Genomic DNA, 20,997 nt, shown 5'->3' with positions numbered 1-20,997 from the left:
ATTTCTAATATTGGCTAGAAGGAGGTGTCAGGAATCTAAAAGCCATTCTGGAAGAACCCTCACAGCACTTTATGTTTGCAATCCACATGAATCATCTCTTCTACTTATTAACTCTCTGCTTTATAATAGCTTGGTTCATTTTGTAGTTATTTGTAAACATCCTGAAGTCAGAGCAAGGTCTTGCACCTTTGACCTCCATATCTAACACTGCACATCTCTGCACTGTCTTCCCTATTCCACCTCTCTTTAAAATATTTTGTTTGTATTTCCAGAAAGGTAGTCAAAGAGTTCTTGAACGTGATTGAATTGAATCTGTAAGATCTGTTTTTGATATGTATTCAGTGTAATACAATATAATATATTGTACTGTGTGACCAGGCCTTCTACCTGGATTCAAGACCCACCAGGTGGATAAGCTACACATGCAGCCTGACCAGGAAGTGTTTTAACATTTTGTTTTTATGTCAGCTGTCTGAAATTCAGACCACATCTCATAAAAATAATGTTATATGATGAGATTCTCAGCTGGACCACAAAATTGATTCTATTTACCCAAATGCAGTTAAATTAATAGTACTAATTAAAAAAAAAATCAATCAGGTGGACCAAAGGATCAAGGAGAATAGGAGAAGTAAGCAGGAGAAAGGGATTCCAGCTCCCCATGCAGGGAGAGCCAGCCCTACACACAAACTTGAAATATTCAGTTTCTCTGACATCTTCCTGGCTCCCTTTCTGCATCCCTCTCAAGGATGCTAGTGTTTTTCTAAAACACCTGTGATTTTCTTAAGTCCCAGCTACAGAACTCCACTTCCCAGGCTGCCTTATTCTCAAAGTTTTCCATTCTCCAAAATTACCCTTCTCCCATAGTAGAATTCCTATTCGCCTTTTCCTTGATACAAATTATTTCAGCTTACTTTACAGTGATCTTATTGGAACCCATTTATACTCCTCCTTTAGCCTCCCCTCAATGGTTCGTATTGCTTTAAACAACTCTGATGAATGCAATTTATCTCAACAGTTGCTGTGGGTACATGGCAGTGATAATAAGATCCTTTCTTCCACTCCAGCACACACACAAACTATAAATCAGGGAAACTTACATTCTAATCAGTAAATCCACATACAGTGAATGTTATTAGTCTTTTACTAGTAAAGCAAGAAATTGTATGTGTACATTAAAAGAGTTTGGCAATACCCAAACACCAATCAAGGTAACAAGAAAGGAAGCTCAGGAAGACAATTTTGGGGTTGCCAGACTTAGTAAATTAAAATAGAGAATCTCTATTTTATATTTGGAACATACTTATGCTAAAACAATTTGTTTATCCAAAATTCAAATTTAACTGTATTTTATCTGATCATCTTTGCTGTATTAGGTCATCACCTGGTTCTGATTGATTAAAAAAACCTCTGTATCAGAGAGGATCTGGTCACATGAAGAACTGGATAACCAACCCCAAGAGCCAGAAGTGGACAATATCCATGTAAATACCACCCAGAAGTGAGTCTTTGCAATAGAATCTGAGCATTGTGGTGTCCTTGGTAAGATTATCAGTAAATCGAGTAGAAATGCTCCACAGTACAGCACCTAATTTTCTTTACCAAGTACCAAGTACTTTATCTGACAGCTTGATCCCTCATGTATGTTGCCTATAAGGCACTGCTGAAATGAGTGTATGTGAGCTGGAGTGTGTGTGTCTGTAACCAAGGTAACATCATCAAGGGAAGTACCACTTAAGGGTTCGCATTAAGGGCTCTTGAAAACCAGCTGCAAGACTTCCTCAGATTCTGCACCGCTGTTTGATGAGGATGTTTTTTGTTTGTTTATTTTTGTTTTGTTTTCATTTGAAATTACACCAGCGACAACCATGTGAGGCAACAGAACAAAATGAAATGAAAGAGGCACATAAAAAAAAAATTCTTCTTAGAAGTCTGTGTTTCCCTGGAATCTCCTCAAAACATTTCCCTCAACTTTCTGCAAGTTCTTATTTTTCAGTGATTTTCCCTTCCTTTATTTTTGACCCCTTTAAAACTCCTTCCTTGGATTTTGTTGTTCTTATAAGTCTCCCAAGGCAGCCAACAAAGAGATCCAGCCACAAAAGAAGGACAGGAGCTGCTAGAGTCACAGTCATTTGCATATTGGATATTTTCCTTCTCACTGTAAAAGCCTGTCTTTTCTTCCTGGTCTTCCTAAGTGTTATTAACACGAGTTTTGCAGCATCTTGCAGTGTTCTTCTCCCCAGGTCCTCCCTGACTCAAATTCTCTGTCAAGGGCTTTCTGTTTGCTTTTAATTTCTTAAGTTGAAATTCCTAGGAATAGACTTCCATATGCTAAGTATAATCAACTCACTCTGGGTATTCAATATTTGATGGTTGTGGTGATGATGTAGTAAATAAGGATAATGACATTAGAATAACGTTAATATGACGTTAGAATAACGTTAGAATGACGTTATAATAACATTAGAATGACGTCAGAACAAGCTGTTGAAATTCTGATACATGTTTTCATTGCATTCAAAACCTTCAAACACTTGACAGGATCTATTTCAGTACTAATGAGCTTAGATTTCTACCTTGTACTAAATTATGTGTTTAATATGAAGTTTATTGGGAGGACAAGTCAGTAGAATAAATCCAATAAAATGATTTTCTTTAAGCAAAGTTTTGGAGTGGCAATTTTTTTTTAAGTATAGTTGATTTACAATGTTGTGTTAGTTCTGGTATACAGCAAAGTGATTCAGTTTTACACATATATATATTCATATTCTTTTCCATCATTGTTTACTGAAAGATATTCAATGTGTTATACAGTAAGACTTTGTTGTCTATCTACTTTATATATAGTAGTTAGTATCTGCTAATCTCAAATTCCTAATTTATCCCTCTCCCACCCCCTTTCCCCTTTGGTAACCATAAGTTTGTTTTCTATGTCTAGGAGTCTGTTTCTATAACAGCAAATTTTTGTACACTGTAGTTGCTTTTAACTGTCAACACAAAGTCCGTAATATTTACCTACCTTTATTGTTTGACTCTTACTATGCAAACACACAGATGAATCCTCTTGTTTCTCTGCTTTGCCCTAAGAGACCTATTATAATTGTTGAAGCAGAGTATTATATGCTTTATAGTCCCTTCTTTTTAAAATCTGTTATTTTCTATATTCCCTTATTAAGTGTTAGATTTCTTTAGGCCTTGAACTTTCTGATTCTGTTCTAACAAATGGAATTTTGACTGTTGCCTTGAAAAAGCAAGATAAGAGAGGAAAGAGCTACTGATGTAGGTACAAAAGCAAAATGTTCACCAGTACAGCTCTTTAAAAAGAAACTTTTTAGATAAAGTCATGGGTGAAAACATTTATAAGAAATAAATCTTCCTTTTTTCAGCCATAAATAATGTCCTTGTGAGACTGTCAGTAAAAAAAATAAAAAATAAGAGATTTGAACATCAAAGATCTAATGTCTTCTGTGGAATATACCCTTTAATCCTAAGTGAGTTGGTCCTTATGAATAACTCTATTCAAAAATGACATCTATAACTCTAGAAAAGATAAGAATTGCCTTTTATAAGGTCGAAGAGTTTAACTCCATCTTTTCTTTTTTTTATGTACCTAACGATAGCTAAATCAATGACTTTAATAGATTCATTATATTAAATAATGAGCATGAGATATTTATTATTGACATAGGTGTGCATGTATGTGTGCTGTGTACTTAGTCGCTCAATCGTGTCCTACTCTTTGCCACCCCATGGACTGTAGCCCACCAGGCTGCTCTGTCCATGGAGATTCTGCAGGCAAGAATACTGGACTGGGTTGCCATGCCCTCCTCCAGGGGATCTTCCCAACCCAGAATTGAACCCAAGTCTCCCACACTGCAGGCAGATTCTTTACTGTCTGAGCCACTAGGGAAGCCGTATAGGTGTACACACCTACTGCCTATGTTGCAAAGAAAAATGTACTCCTTTATGCCTCTATCAAGGATAGAATTTTTAAAGATGGCTTTCCCGGGAATGGCAAAACTCAGGCCCAAGGAACAACTCTTGTCAAAGAAAGTTCTTAGAGATGGAAGTAGATTAGCTAAAGAGATTATATATTCTCTTTTGTTCCAGGTTTCTAAAAAAGGATAAATTTTATTTTGGCTGGGATGTTGGTTTCTGGTTAAACACCATTAACTCAACAAGGAAATTACAGGGATAGGTTTAAGTGTGGGAAAACTACCAAATATATTGACTATGGCTCATTATATTGTTGTTCATTATCTGGTTTCCAACAAATGTTATCTCACATTTTAAAAATGTGAGTTGGGCATTAACATCAGACTCAGGATACATTATATCAGTCTGTAGCACACGGACAGCAAAAGCAGAGAACAGGATATGATGAAGGGGTTATCAATACCATTACAATGAAGACAGTCTTGAGACTCTTAATCAGAATAGTACCAACAATTTGAACCTTTTGAACATTGACTTACTAAGGTTTAAATATGGCATGGATGTAAGTGCAAAAAGAAAAAAGATTTTCCTTCAGTATAGCACTCAACCTCCTGATAAATTCCTTGTCCGTATACATTTTAGTTAATTCTTCTGGCTACACTGTCTAAGAAACAGCATAATTGAGTCCAGGTTTCACAGTCATTAAGCAATGAGAAGCACATCATTTAATGTAGGCTATGCATTTATCTTGGCATTGAGTTTAGCTCTATGGTTAATCAATCAGCATGTGTTTTTGTTTTGTGAAAAGAATGTGGTTCTTGTAAAGATATCTAAGTCAAACTTAACTTTCCTCACAGATGTTTGTTTTAGCTGAGAGGAAAAGGTTATACACACAAAAACATTATGAATAACACATAATATAAAATTTCCTCATATGCTTCTTCAATAATCTAAAAGTGGCACTCATTTTATTATCTTTTTTCATGATACCACTACAGAGAGGAACTAGCTGATAAAACCTATGTGGAAGTCTATGCAGAAAGGCCATGCCCTGATATAGTAAGTACATGTGCTATATAAAACCATCTTCCGCTCTCCCCACTAAAATCGTAAGTTCTGAGTTAAGACAGTGTGTTTTATATAGTCTCACATCTCCCGCAACACCTACGGCAGTGCCTTGCCTTAACACCGCAGCTGTTCAAAAAGTATTTGTTGACTATTTAATTATGGCCATAAGCCTATTACCAAAATAAGCACGGTAATGCTAATCATTTTACAATTATGAAGCACAAACTAAAACTACTAACTGAAAAGGAAGTTTGACCAGTTTCAGAATGAAATGTACTAATCCCAAGCAAATTAGGAAGATATATCCCAATGGAGGGCTTGCCAGGTAGCGCTAGTGGTAAAGAATCCGCCTGCCAATGTAGAGGATGTAAGAGATGCAGGTTTGATCCCTGGATCTGGAAGATCTGCTAGAGGAGGAAATGGCAGCCCACTCCAGTATTCTGGCCTGGAAAATTCCATGGACAGAGGAGCCTGGAGAGCTACAGTCCATGGGGTCACAAAGAGTTGCACAAATGACTGAGTGATTGGGCACACACACCACATTTCAGACTTTGAGACTCAGGAATTAATTATTTTTTATATCTTATAAGAAGGAATTGTTCCTTGCTTGTATACTTCCTATCTGAAACCAGGGGACTAGGCCAATTGATATATCAAGTCACCTTCCTACACAAGTCTGCAATCCTTTTCATTGGTAAAGTTCACATTCATTCAGAGAGAAATGGCATATGAAAACAAGATACACCCTGAGAATAAGATTTAAAAAAAAAAAAAAACTGCTTCAAGCTGAATTCAGAACTCATATTCTATCCAGGCCCAAATCCCTTGAAATAGCCAGAGCAATAGGTTTTGTTTTCATTTGTTCTTTGTCATGACCTACAATATAAAATGGACATAAAGGATGCATTTTACAGAATCAGTTCAAAGCAATTCCTCCATAACTGGTGTATAAAAATAGCCAAAGGGAAAAAAATTTCCTTCAGAATCAGAGTGATTGAAAATATATTTCACACAGAAAAAATTATTTACTTTTGGATTGGTCTAAATCTAACGTGTGAGCCATCACCACAAAAGAAGAAATAAATTGGTCCCCAAAAGATTCCTAGTAAGGATACGTAGGATGATCACTTGATGTTCTTCCTTTTCTCGTTTTGCTTTTAGGAGCTTTCTATAAGGGCCTAGTGACATGCCTTGTTTTCCTTCCATTTCTCTCTTTGTAAAAGGCATTTTAAGGCGCTTATCATTGCCAACTAATGTTCATTTTACGACACTGTTCTCAGCAGTCATCTTCCATGGACAAGCACTTCTCACTCAGATCATATTCTGCTTAGCTTATCAAAAACATAAGACTTCTTTTTTTTCCTGTCAGACTTCATTTTTCCTGTAAATTCTATTTCTGTGATCTTTTTTTTTAATCACACCTCTGCTTGATTCCTAGATTCCATAGTGCTGTTCTGTAATTTACTGTCTTCTCCAGTGTGTATATTGTTCCTAGTTTTGAAGAGGTAAATCTGGGCACTTTGGCCCAATCCTTTTTGATCTCATAGTCTTTTTTTCTCATTTTCCCAAGATCAAATGATTATTTCCAAAGCAGTAATATGGAAATCAATATTCTGTCCCATAATTCTTTGCAACTGGGACTATAGAAATGTCACTGTCCCTGCCCCTCATCTTCAAATGAACATTCTCAGGTTACAACAGTAAGTCTTCCCAAAGGGGAACTTCTGGAAAAACAAGCTATTTCCTTGGCTCATATTTCCCCCTTTTTGTAGGATGCCCAGCCATCTATCCAAGAATATACTGGGGAGTAGAAAGGCATCCACCAAGAAGCCCACAGTGGTTGACAGCCATAAGATTAGAGACAGGCACAAAGGTACAGATCAACATACTGGCAAAAGATCTGTGACAGCTTGGGAGTAACTCTTCATTTCATTCATGGTGGAAACACAAAACATCCTAGGATGCCCTCTTCCTGATAGATAGTTGCTATGGAGTCACCAAGTCCATAGTACTTGGATTCTCTGCCAGTGAGCTATACCATACCTCAGAGTGATCACGTGGAAGGGATGTGTGATGAGAGTAGCAGCAGAAGCAGCCATCACCTTTTAAACTATCTCCCCAATAATTTGGTCAAAGGAAGATCACACTTCTTTCTGTACATTTCCAGATCCTAATTCCTTAGCCTTGTCACACTCTTGGTAATGCTGTGAAACTTTACCATGGACCCCTGAACACAGTCTTGGAGTTAAGCCTGTGAACAACCCACGCTTCCCAAGGATGATTGCAATATGCTGAGCATAATAAATGAGACTAGGAAGCTGACAGAATTCCCACCCCAAAATATTTCATCCTATTGTTGAAGAAAGCGGCTCATACCCTACCAGGAGGAGTACCTTCATGTACATCAGTGGCTGGGACGGTAAGACCAGGCCCAGGAGCACCTGACTGGCTGGGTCGGCCATGAGGGCACCCGCGGCCAGATGGACAGACAGAGCCACCAGAAAACCAAACCTGTCCCAAATCATGTGTCAGGGCTTTCAGCTTCACTGCCCCACCTCCCAGTCATTGTTAGAGTATTGACTTCCAGTATGCCGCCATGTTTGAGGCAGCCGGAGGACGAGAGCCAGATTCCATGTGGCGCAACGCCCTATTCACTCAGGAGCAGTTGACAGACCCACCACTTTGCCCAAGACACAATCTCAGCAGTTGGCTTCACCTCCTCTACTTGGGAGGAAGAAATGTGGCAGACAAGAAGGCATCATAGGCAGATGATTAAAAAAAAAAGATATGGGAGAAATAAAAACACTAGAATATAGAAACATTCTCCCCATCACAAAGAAAGAAACAAAGGCAAAGAGGACTACCTCCAGCCTTTTCCTCCTCTATTCCTTCCTCCAAGCCCAGGAGCTGGACTTCCAACCACAGAAATGGAAGAAGGAGGCACTTGAGTTAGGGGATCGAGCAGGAACTCTGAGGTTGCTGCTTTCCTTCTTGTCGCCTTCTTCAGGAGCAACCTTGAGGGCAGACACTGAGGAGGTGCAGCTTAGGTCTGGGGTGATATACCTGAGACCTGCCCTTTCTACAGGAAAGCTCAGTGGGGTTGGCCAACTGTGGGATTTTCCTTTAAAACACATTGGGACAGTCACACTGGTTGTTAAAATAAAGCATTTATCAGTTGGTGAAAAGCCATGGTCCCAAGCTGTTACTCCAAGCCTTCCACTTTGCTTCAACTCCTTCACCAACTCCCCATCATTCCAGACTAAAATGTTGGGGAGCAGGTAATGCCTGGCACCGACAGGGTCACTTCTGATCAGTGAGTATCATGCTCACACCATTTGAATTATTTTTAATAGCTTCTCTGGTTAAAGCAGAACAGTGACATTTTTAGAGAGGGAATATGAGAAAGATCTTCCCCCTCCAAAAGCACGTTTTCAGGCTAAATAGTCCACAGTGGCATCTTTGTTTCAAAGTGGCTCTTCCTACTTTGGGTTCTGCCTGTGCCTTGTAGAAGGAAGTAGAACTTACTGCATAATTTTTTTAATTTAATTTAAAATTGAAGGATAATTGCTTTACAGAATTTCGTTGTTTTCTGTCAAACATCAACATGAATCAGCCATAGGTATACATATGTCCCCTCCCTCTTGAACCTCCCTCTCTTCTTCCTCCCCATCCCACCCCTCTAGCTTGATACAGAGCTCCTGTTTGGGTTCCCTGAGTCATACAGCAAATTCCCATTGGCTATCTATTTTACACACGGTAATGTCCATGATAGGGCTTCCCTGGTGGCTCAGACCGTAAAGCGTCTGCCTGCAATGCGGGAGACCCAGGTTCGATTCCTGGGTCGGGAAGATCCCCTGGAGAAGGAAATGGCAATCCACTCCAGCACTCTTGCCTGGAAAATCTCATGGATGGAGGAACTTGATAGGCTACAGTCCATGGGGTCGCAAAGAGTTGGACACGACTGAGCGACTTCACTTTCACTTTCAATGTCCATGATACTCTCTGCATACATCTCACCATCTCTTCCCTTCTCCCCCATGTCCGTAAGTCTGTTCTCTATATCTATTTCTCCATTGCTGCCCTGCAAATAAATTCATTGGTACCATCTTTCTAGATTCCGTATATATGCGTTAGTATATGAAATTTATCTTTCTCTTTTCTGACTTATTTCACTCTGTATAATAGGCTCTAGGTTCATCCACCTCACTAGAACTGACTCAAATGTGTCCCTTTTATGACTGAGTAGTATTCCATTGCAGAGAAGGCAATGGCACCCCACTCCAGCACTCTTGCCTGGAAAATCCCATGGACGGAGGAGCCTGGTGGGCCGCAGTCCATAGGGTCGCCAAGAGTCGGGCACAACTGAGCGACTTCACTTTCACTTTTCACTTTCACGCATTGGAGAAGGAAATGGCAACCCACTCCAGTGTTCTTGCCTGGAGAATCCCAGGGACGGGGGAACCTGGTGGGCTGCCGTCTATGGGGTTGCGCAGAGTCAGACACGACTGAAGCGACTTAGCAACAGCAGCAGCAGCAGTATTCCATTGTGTATATGTACCACAGCTGCTTTATCCATTCATCTCTCGATGGACATCTAGGTTGCTTCCATGTTCTAGTTATTGTAAATAGTGCTGCGATGAACGCTGAGATACATGTGTCTTTTTCGATTTTTGTTTCCTCAGGGTATATGCCTAGGAGTGGGATTGCTGGGCCACATGGTGGTTTTATTTCTAGTTTTTAAAGGAATTTCCGTACCATTTTCCATAGTGGCCATATCAATTTACATTCCCACCAGTGCAAGAGGGTTCCCTTTCCTCCACAACTCTCCAGCATTTATTGTTTGTAGACTTTTTGATGATGGCCATTCTGACCAGGGAGAGGTGATATCTCTTTGTAGTTTTGATCTGCATTTCTCTAATAATAAGAGATGTTGAGCATCTTTTCATGCGTTTGTTAGCCATCTGTTTGTCTTCTTTGGAGAAATGTCAGTTTCGGTCTTTTCCTCACTTTTTGATGGGGTTGTTTGTTTCTCTGGTATTGACTTGTATAAGCTGCTTGTATATTTTGGAAATTAATCCTTTGTCAGTTGTTTCATTTGCTATTATTTTTCTCCCATTCTGATGGTTATCTTTTCACTTTGTTTATAGTTTTATTTGCTGTGCAAAAGCTTTTAAGTTTACTTAGGTCCCACTTATTTATTTTTGTTTTTATCTCCATTACTCTGGGAGGTGGGTCATAGAGGATTTGCTTTGATTTTTGTCATCGAGTGTTCTGCCTGTGTTTAATGTGTTTTCCTCTAAGAGTTTTATAGTTTCTGGTCTTACATTTAGGTCTTTAACCCATTTGAGTTTATCTTTGTGTATGGTGTTAGGAAGTGTTCTAATTTCTTTCTTTTACATGTAGCTGTCCAATTTTCCCAGCACCACTTATTGAAGAGGCTATATTTGCTCCCATAAGATATTCTTGCCTCCTTTGTCAAAAATAAGGTGCCCATAGGTACGTGGGTTTATTTCTGGGCTTTCTGTCTTGTTCCATTGGTCTCCATTTCTGTTTTTGTTGCAGTACCATACTGTCTTGATGACTGCAGCTTTGTAGTATAATCTGAAGTCTAGAAGGTTGATTTCTCCAGCTCCATTCTTCTTTCTCAAGACTGCTTTGGCTATTCAGGCTCTTTTGTGTTTCCATATGAATTGTGAAATTTTTCGTTCTAGCTCTGTGAAAAATGCCATTGGGATTTTTGATAGGGATCTCATTGAATCTGTAGTTTTCATTTATTAGTATAGTCATTTTCACAATATTGATCTTCCTACCCAGGAACATAGAATATCTCTCCCATCTGTTTATGCCATCTTTAATTTCTTTAATTTTGTAATTTTCTGTATACGGTTCTTTTGTCTCCTTAGGCAGGTTTATTCCTAGCTATTTTATAATTTTTGTTGCAATAGTGAATGGAATTGATTCCTTTATTTCTCTTTCTAATTTTTATTGTTAGTATATAGGAATGCAAGTGATTTCTGTGTATTGATTTTGTATCCCATGACTTTGCTAAATTCACTGATTAGCTTTAGTAATTTTCTGATAGTATCTCTAGGGTTTTCAATGTATAGCTTCATGTCATCTGCAAACAATGAGAGCTTTACTTCTTTTCCAATCTGGATTCCTTTTATTTCTTTTTCTTCTCTGATTGCCGTACTAGACTTCCAAAACTATGTTGAGTAATAGTGGTGAGGGTGGACACCCTTGTCTTCTTTCTGATCTCAGAGGGAATGCTTTCAGTTTTTCACCACTGAGAATAATGTTTGCTGGGGGTTTATCATATATGGCCTTTACTAGGTTGAGGTAGATTCTTTCTTGCCCATTTTTTTGAAGAGTTTTAATCATAATTGGGTGCTGAGTTTTGTCAAAGGGTATTTCTGCATCTATTGAGGATATCATAGGGTTTTTATCTTTTTAATTTGTTAATATGGTGTATCACATTGATTGATTTGCATATATTACAGAATCCTTGCATCCCTGGAATAAACCCAACTTGATTATGGTGTATGAGCTTTTTAATGTATTGTTGAACTCTGCTAGAATTTTGTTTAAGACTTTTGCATCTATGTTCATCAGTGATATTGGCCTGTAGCTTTCTTTTTTTGTATTGTCTTTGTCTGGTTTTGGTGTCAGGGTGATGGTGGCCTCATAGAGAGAGTTTGGAAGTGTTCCTTCCTCTGCAATCTTTTGAAAGAGTTTCAGAAGGATAGGTGTTAGCTCTTCGCTAAATGTTTGATATAATTCACCTGTGAAGCCATCTGGTCCTGGACTTTTGTTTTTTGGGAGATTTTTAATCACAGTTTCGATTTCAGTGCTTGTAATTGGGTTGTTCATGATTGCTGCATAGGTTACCTAGAGATTCTTGGCCTTCTAGCCTAAGAGAGCAAACAAGTGTTCTAGAACCTAAGTAGAAGTAATGTTTAGGAACCAAGAGGTGCATTAAGCTTCAAATTAGGATAATAATAGTTTTGCTAGCCTAGGATTGTTGGATTAAATGAGATAGTGTGGAGTACTTAGCACAGTGTCCTTAATGCCCATTATATCTTCAATAAATACTATTATTTGAAACAGAGTGCAGACCCAGTTGCTGAGACATTGATTTTTAGATATAAAAGGAGCTATTTCTTGAGTTGATGGCTAATGGATTTTCTTTTTCTTTTGAGGACTTTTCTGAGAGCAGAAGTAAACCTATTGACATTCTGCTATTTAAATTTCAAGTTTTAATGGACAGAATTATTTTCTGGGCATAGATCTTTTAAGTAATAAGTTTGATATAATTCTGTAGCATTTTTTTGGAATTTCACCAAAGAAATTTAATCAATAAAGTTATCAAATTTAACTAAGGAGTTTGGATTATGTCCACCAGGATCTTCCCATTAACATAAAAATTTCCCCAAACAGAAATATTCTTAAATAGGGAGAAAATATTGTTTAATTTGCTGATATTATGCTATCATCTAAAATGATTTTGCATTTTATGAAAATGCACTTAACTACAACCAATTACATTGCTTACATAGCTGAAAATAGGTTGGAACTGTAATAGTATCTGGCCTATTGCATGCATGCATGCTCAGTTGCTTTAGTCATGCGACCTTTGTGACCCTGTGGACTGTAACCCGCCAGGCTCCTCTGCCTATGGATTTTCCAAGCAAGAATACTGGAGTGGGTCGCCATGCCCTCCTCCAGGGGATCTTCCCAGCCCCAGTGTGTCTCCTGCACTACAGGCGGATTCTTTACTGCTGAGCCAACAGGGAAGCCCATCTGGCCTATTACAGACATTCAATATATTTATCTAATTTAGGGATCTTAGAACACTTAATAGTTTTGGAGGTATGTTTCTGCTCCAAATTCCGTATTTATCAAATGAGACACTGAAACTGCAAAAAGCTGCCTGATGCCTGGGAAAAGCCCATCCTGGCCTCTGGATCTGTAGCCTGGCCCTCTTCCTCTCCTACACAGTCTATCTTCAGTGACATGAACTGTTTCAAAGTGTGATAAACTTGTTTGTCTTAATCGAAGATTTAGCCTTACAGCGAAGCATCATAATCTATGTTGACACACCTCTGAGCCTGGGCTCCTCTTCTTGCCTCTGACTTGCACACTTATGTCACCTTTCTCCTTTGGCTGACTATGGATGCATGTTCTTCTTCAGGACTCACCTGGAGCATTGCCTCCAGGAAACTGTCCCTGGTTACCCAGGCTGGGCTGAGTGCCCTTCTTCAGGCCCCATCAAACCTGGACCCAGCTGTGTCATAGCACTCAGGTTCAGTATAGCTACTTCTTAGGTACCCAGTCTCTGCACTGGTGCTGAATGCTCTGCTCCTATTCTGGCCTCTTATCACTTTCCAGCTTGCATCCTCCCCTTATCCTGCATCATGCCCCTTCCTGTATTCCCCCTAAGTTTGTACCACTCCCCAACCTGTATCCCTGTCAGCTTTTATCCTCCTAGCTTATATCCCTCCCAACTTCCATACCCTCAACATATTCCCCATCAAGCAATATGACTCTCCAACAAGTCCATATCCCCAGCCCATATCCCTCCCAGCTTGCATCCCTTCCTATCTCAATGGACCCTAGTTTGCATCTTTACCCACCAGACTGTGTATTCCCACCTTATCCCTCCAGCCTCTATCCCTCTGTGAAAGGAAAAATTCTAAAACAGCTTCCCAGATTCCCAGCCCTTGATATGCACACACCTTTTCCCATGTATTCAATCCAACTCTAATTTAGGTGCTGCTGTGAAGGGATTTTGCAAATGTAATTGAGGTCTCAAATTGACATTAAAATAGATTATCTGCATGCATGCTCAGTCATTTCTGACTGTTTTCAAACCCATGGACTGTAGCCCACCAGACTCCTCTGTTCTTGGAATTTTCCAGACAAGAATATTGGAGTGGGTTGCCATTTCCTTCCTCAGGGGATCTTTCAGACCCAGGGATCAAACTTGTCTCCTGCATTGGCAGGTGGATTCTTTACCACCTGGGAAGCCCTGATCTAATCACATGAACCCTTTAAATCTGGGTCTAGAGGTTGGAGACAGAGAAATGAGGGAGATGTGAAGCATGAGAAGGTACAGGGAGGGAGGCATGATGGGAAGGATCGACAGATGTCCTCTAGTTGCTAAGAGTGGCCTCTACCAACAGCCCACAAGAATAGGGGAGCCTCTGTTCTATAACCACAAGGAACTGAATTCTTCCAACAGCTGTGTGCAACCTGGAAGAGGACCCTGAGCTGTAAAAAGGAATACAGCCCAGCTGACACCTTAGATTTTAAACTTGTCATACCCTGAATGGAAAATTCAGCCATACCATGACTTGGACTTCTAATAAATGGATGCTGTTTTAAGCCACTAAATTTGTGATAATTTGTTACACAACCGTAGAAAACTAACACAACCCCACTCAGCCTGTATCTCCCCAGTGTGTATCCCCCTCAGTCTATATCCCCCACCAGGATGTATCTCCCCAGCTGGAATCATTCTGCAGCCTGTTTTGCACCCCCGCAACACCGTTTTCCCTGGCCTGTGTTCCTCCCAGCTTGTACTATTCCCCAGATGAGTGCTCCCTGCCCACATATACATATTCTGTCACGTGCAATGACCTCATCAGCGCACACACACATTCCCGTATCCCTAACACCAGCACCGACCCACATGCCCAGCACAGCACCCTAAGTGACTCGGCCCAAGGAACACACTGGTCGAATCCACAGTCTACATTACCAGATGGAAATTTGTCTCCCTTCCAAGTCGAGTGAGCAGGGCTGGGCATCCCAGAAGGAAAACTGGTGTCTCTCCTCCTTTGCTCCCTTCAGCTTCAAGCCAATCAGCAGCAGCCAGTCAGCCCTCCAGGTGGCCAAAGGCATTCCCTTTCCAAAGGAAATAAACTGGCCTCAAACCTATTGGCCAAAATCCTTTCCTCTCTTCTCTCTAAGGATCTGAAATCCCTTTCCTTCAGGAGTATTGCTGACATCCTTTCTTCCTCTGAATTTCCCACCTCTGTTCCAGGGCCAAGCCTTGTTTCCTCTTCTTTTGAAATTTTTTTTTCCCCACCAGTGCTATCCCACAACTTACACTTGCAAGATAGTGCTTTCTCAGTCATGTATTCCTCCATATTATATCCTTGTACCTAAACTGAAATTCTCTCTGAGGTGTTTGGGATGAGTGGCATCATAAGTAGCTAATTGTTGTTGTTTAGTTGCCAAGTCGCATCCAGCTCTTTTTGACCCCATGGACTGTAGCCCAACAGACTCCTCTGTCCATGGAATTTCCCAGACAAGAATACTGAGTGTAATGTCATTTCCTTCTCCAAGGTATGTTCCCAGCCCAGGGATTGAACCAGCATTTTCCTGCATTGGCAAGATTCTTTACCAGTGAGCCACCTGGGAAGCCCAAGTAGCTAATACCTATCTTCAAAAAGCAAACTTTAGGTGAAGAAGATGGAATATCAGACTAGAAGGATAAATAATTTTATATATAATAACCCTATGAGGTATAGTTATTACCTTTATTTCACAGGCAAGGAAATTGAGGCTCAGAGAGGTTAAGTAAGTTGTCAAAGGTCACACAGCAAGCAAGCAGCAGAACTGAGATACCAACTCAGGCAGTCTGGCTCCAGAGTCCATCCTCTTGCCTGCTCCACTGAACACTTAATATATGTCAGGATCCCTGTGCCAAGCAGACTATGTGTATGATCTACGTGACAAAGGAGAAGGAGAGAAAGCAGAGACAACTGTGTGCTGAAGTGATAGGGAAATTTCCCATAGAGCAGTGTGGCTTGAGCTAGCATGACAGGAAACTTAGAACTCAAGGTTACAAGGGTAGGGTATTCAAGTCAGGGGAATGGGATCAGCTGGGCCTAGGAGTGAGAACATACATTTTCTGGTACCTTAATTTGCATAAGAGAGTCATAGGAAATAAAGCTGAAGATCAGATTGCTTAAATAAATAAGTAAAGCTGGAGACCAGTCTTAACTACTGGACCCTAGGGAAGTCCTCTGTGTCATATTCTTATTCCCTGCCCTCCCAAAAAAAGTTAAAATAATGTGTTACATTAAATGTCATCAGCAAAATGCTTGCGTGCGTGCTGAGTTGATTCAGTTGTGTCTGACTCATTGCAACCCTAGGGACTGTAGCCTGCCAGGCTCCTCTGTCCATGGGATTCTCCAGGCAAGAATACTGGAATGGGTTGCCATGCCCACCTTCCAGGGATCTTCCCAACCCAGGAATCGAACCCACATCTCTTACGTTTCCTGCATTGGCAGGCAGGTTCTTTACCACTACTGCCTCATCAGCAATATTCCTTTTAGCAAACTCTCAAAACATGGAAGAGACACACAGCTGTTAGTTCCCTTTCTATTTCTTCAGCGGGAAACAAGAAGGAAGCAGCGGAGGTAACAGGATTTTCCATCAGGCATCTGGGCCAGGCCCAGGACCAGGGACACCAAGAGAAGGCAAGGCCTGGAGAATAAGGCTGGGTCCCAGGGTGCCGGGCACACACCTTCACAGCTGGTGAACAGCTTGCTGGGATCGACCTGCAGGGCTTGTTCACACATGTTCACAGGAAGGTGAATGGAGTCAGCAGTGAGCCCCAGCGGAGGTACCAAACACCTGGAGATGACATGGAAAAGGAAGGGAGTTTAAACAGGAAGTATGTGTATAGAGGGAGGGAAGGGGAATGAGGAGGGATTTTGGAATAGAGTGGGGTTTACAAAGTGCTAAAGGCAAGTGCTTTCAATTAAAAAAAATAAAAAAGAGCCAAAATCGGAAAATCTTTGTCCTGCGACCAAGATTCAGGGACAGCCTCCCCTGAGGAAACTGGTGAGAAAAGGACCAGGGTTTGGTGACAAAACAAAGACCCAGTTATCAAAACTGGGATAGAAAATGGGAACTAGGTTGGAGCTGGGTGACAAGATCAGAGCAGGAGCAACAGCTGTGACCCGGTGCTGAGTCACTGTGACCTGATGCTGAGTCAGTGGAAGACAGACCTGATTGGACCCAGGCTTGAGGGCACAGATGGAAGTCCGGAGCCCTCGCTGTGAGCTGGGATGGACTGTGAGAGCAGGAACCTGAGTACTGAAAGGGAAAGGGCAAACGTTCGATGGAATCTTGCAGGCAGGTTCTCCCAGGCAATAGCAGATGACAAATTCTTTTCACCCTTTTTGCTTCTCACTCATCTGGGGGGAGCCTGTTAAAAATGCTAGTGGCCAGCGCTCCTTAGACTTAATGAATTAGAATCTTTATTGGTAGGGACAAGTCATCTGGCTCGAGGGAATCCGATGCACACTAACATTGGAAACGGAGAGGTTTAGATTCTAGATTTTAGAAGGATAGTCTCCCTTACCTTGATTCTGCATTTTTGTATTTGTCTCCTCCCTCACCGTCTAAAGAAAGTAACTTGCCTCTAATAACCACATGCAGTTCAGACTGAGGTAGGTTCAGATAGATTCTTTTTGATGTGGCAAAATATATATAAGATAAAACATACCATTTTAAACATTTTTTAAGTGTAAAATTCAATGATATCAAATTATGTTGTGCAATCGTCACCACTATTTATTTTCTTTTTCATCACTGCTAACAGAAATTCTGCACCTTTTAACCAATGATTCTCTATTTCACCTGCCCCCAACTCAACTGTGGTGACCTCTAATCCACTTTCTGCCTCCACAGTTTTGCCTATCCTAGATATTTCATGTAAATGGAATCCTACAGTATTTGTGTCTGGCTTCTTTTGCTTGGCATAATGTTCTCAAGGTCCATCCAGTCGTTATCATCTGATATATGATAACATATATCAGAACTTCATTTCTTTCTATGGTTGAACAATATCCCATTGTAGGTATATCATGTTTTATTTACCCATTCATCTGTTTATGGGCACTTGGGTTCTCTCCACTTTTTGGCTATTGTGAATAATTCTTCAATCAGCATTGGCATGTAGGTATCTGACTGAATGACTCTTTTCAGTAGTTTGAGTATATTCTGAGGAGTGGAATTGCTGGGTTATATGGTGATATGCTAGGTTATATGTGTTTAATTTTTTGTTCTTGTTCAATCATTCAGTCGTGTCTGACTCTGCAACCCCACAGACTGCAGCACTCCAGGTTTCCCTGTCCTTCACCATCTCCCAGAGCTTGCTCAAACTTACGTCCATTGAGTTTTTAGGGAACTGCTAAACTGTTTTCCACAGAGGCTGCACCAGTTTACATTTCCATCAGCAATGTACTATGGTTCCACTTTCTCCACATCTTAAATAACATTTGTTTTCTAGTTTTTAAACTATCATTATCTTAATAGGTGTGAAGTTGTACCTCTTTGTAGTTTTAATTTGCATTTCTACAGTGACTAATGATGTTGACATCTTTTCACATGTTTACTAGCTATTTGCATACCTTCTCAGGGGAAATGTCTATTTAACTCCTTTGCCCATTTTTAAACTGGGTTGTTTGTCATTTTGTTGTCGAGTTGTAGGAGTTGTTTACATACTCTGGATTTTAAACCCTTATGAGACATATGATTTGCAAATATTTTCTCAAATTATGTAGGTTGTCTTTCACTTTCTGGATGCCTTTTGATGGACAAGAGTTGTCAATGTTAATGATGTCCAGTGTATCTACTTTTTTTAATTGTTGCTTATGTTTTGGTGTCAAATTAAGAATTCAGTGCCAAATCCAAGGTCATCAAGGTTTACTCTGTTTTCTTCTGAGTTTTATAGGTTTTCCCTTATATTTAGGTTATTGATCCATTTTTCATTAATTTTTATATATGGTATGAGGTAGGGTGGTTCAACCTCATTCTTTTGCATGTAGAAATCCCACTGACCCACAACTGTTTATTGAAGAGATTATCCTTTCCCTATTGAATAGACTTGCTGCCTTTGTCAAAGATTAATTGGTCATATTATTACTGTTTAATGGGTATAGAGTTTCAGATTTGCAAGATGAAAAGAGTTCTAAAGATGGATGGTGGCAATAATTGCTCAACAATGTGAATATACTTAATGTCGCTAAACTGAATACTTAAAAATGGTTAAGATAGATTTTATATCACATATATTTTACTACAGTTTTTAACAATAAATTGACCATAGATGAATGGGTTTATTTCTGAATTCTCAATTCTGTCCCATTAGTCTATATGTCCATGGGGTCGCAAAGAGTCGGACACAACTAAGCGACTGAACTGACTGACTAACTGAGTCTATACGTCTATCCTTATGCCAACAGCACACTGTTTCGATTACTGTCGCTTTTAATAAGCTTTGAAATTGGAACGTGTGATTACTGCAATTTTGTTCTTCTTTTTCAGAATTGTTTTGGCCTTTTGGGTCCCTTGCAATTGCATATGAATGTAAGGACCATCTCTTCCATTTCTGCAAACACTTTTGGACTTTTGATAGGGATTGTGTTGAATCTGTAAATAGGGGTATTACCATCTTAGCAATATTAAGTTTTCTAATCCATGAATACAGAATGTCTTTCCATTTATTTCAGTCTTCTTTCTTCTTTCTTTCAGAAATGTTTTGTAGTTTTCAGCTAGGGTAGGTTCTTAAACTATAACGTTTTTCTTCCCTTGCTTAGTATGACACACTTTAGATCAAATAAGAAAGGAGTAAAATTTACAGGAAGGCAATCAATATTTCCCTCATTTTGTTGGCAACCACCTATGAGAAAAAAAGACTTATAGATCACTCAGTATTAAATGAGCATTTATTGACAATTCTTTCTATTTTGAGCCCTGAACTAGGTGCTGGTTTCCATAAGTTTAAAATAGTATGAGTATCAGGTTGAAATCCAAACAGTGATGCTATAATGGGAAATACTACAAAGCAGCCTTGGACAGAAAGCTGAGGGAACAGAAGCAAAGCAGAACTAAGGTCTGTAAGGAGTGTCAGAAAGAGGCTTTGAAGGTGAAGTGAAATTTTGGCAGCCAGAAAAGGGGAATGAAGACAACATTTGAGGGTGAGGATGTGAACCACAGCATGGGGAAGGCAAGTCCAGGAAATGCTGAGGATAGCTGCTCATTTGAACAACTGTTAAAAAAAATATTAAGGCGCATTGTGTGTGCTGGGTTGCTACAGTCATGTCCAACTCTGTGTGACCATATATATGGACTGCAGCCCACCAGGCTCCTCTGTCCATCGGATTCTCCAGGCAAGAATAGTGCCCTCCTCCAGAGGGTCTTCCTAACCCAGGGACTGAACCTGTGTCTCTTACATCTGCCTGGATTGGCAGGCAGGTTCTTTACCACTGGCACCACCTGGGAAGCCCCTAATAGGGCACATTATCTGTTAATATATTCCTTTCAAAAAAGATGATGCATTTTATTGTATTTTATTTTTGGCCATGTATCACAGTATATGGGATCTTAGTTCCCTGTCCAGAGCCCCCTGCAGTGAAATGGCAGAGACTTAACCACTGGACAGCCAGGGACGTCTCAAGATGATGCATTTCAAAAGTGAGGGATAGAATAAAGGCTGCACAGTAAGTAACGGTATTTTCATCAACGTTAATTTCTTGATTTTGATACTTGTACTATGGTTAGGAGAGACAGTGTTTTACACTGAAGTATTTAGGGGAAGGCGGCACCTGTTAGCACAAGTTACTTTCAAAGGGTTCAGAGAAAATAATACGTTTGTATATAGACAGAGAGAAAATAATAAAGTAAAAATGATAAAATGCCAACAAGTGGAGAATCAGAGTGAAGGGTGTAGAAGAGCTTTTGTACTGTTCTTGCAACTTTCTTATAATTCTGAAATTAATTAAAAAAAAATCTCCCCCCAAAAGTAATGATATCTCTTCTCTACAAACAATACAAATGGAGTTGGGGAAAAAAAGAACAAGTTCTGTTTAAAATGTTTTTATACACAGAGAAAAATATCTGAAAAGACACCAAACTACCTGTCAGTGAGTACTTCTAATGAGTAGAAGTAGGTTGAGAAAAGGAGTATTTAAA

General features: G+C 40.0%; 1 protein-coding gene and 1 pseudogene across 1 annotated transcript in view; both read right to left on the bottom strand.

Annotated features, from left to right (window-relative positions):
* ARMH4 (armadillo like helical domain containing 4) overlaps positions 1 to 14,910 on the bottom strand; it is a 156,984-nt gene extending 142,074 nt beyond the window's left edge. Inside the window, exon 1 of the mRNA XM_086320521.1 lies at positions 14,765 to 14,910. The gene's annotated coding sequence lies outside the window, so the exon portion shown is untranslated. The remainder of the gene's footprint in view (positions 1 to 14,764) is intronic.
* Positions 6,678 to 7,466, bottom strand: LOC147364276 (mitochondrial carrier homolog 2 pseudogene; annotated as a pseudogene).
* Positions 14,911 to 20,997: the final 6,087 nt, after the last annotated feature.

Source organism: Bos grunniens, chromosome 10, assembly GCF_055505025.1.
Source record: "Bos grunniens cultivar Pamir isolate PY7600 chromosome 10, Bosgru_T2T1.0, whole genome shotgun sequence".
NCBI lineage: Eukaryota > Metazoa > Chordata > Mammalia > Artiodactyla > Bovidae > Bos > Bos grunniens.
Note: the sequence above shows the minus strand (reverse complement) of the source record. Positions and strands in the feature narration are given on the sequence as shown.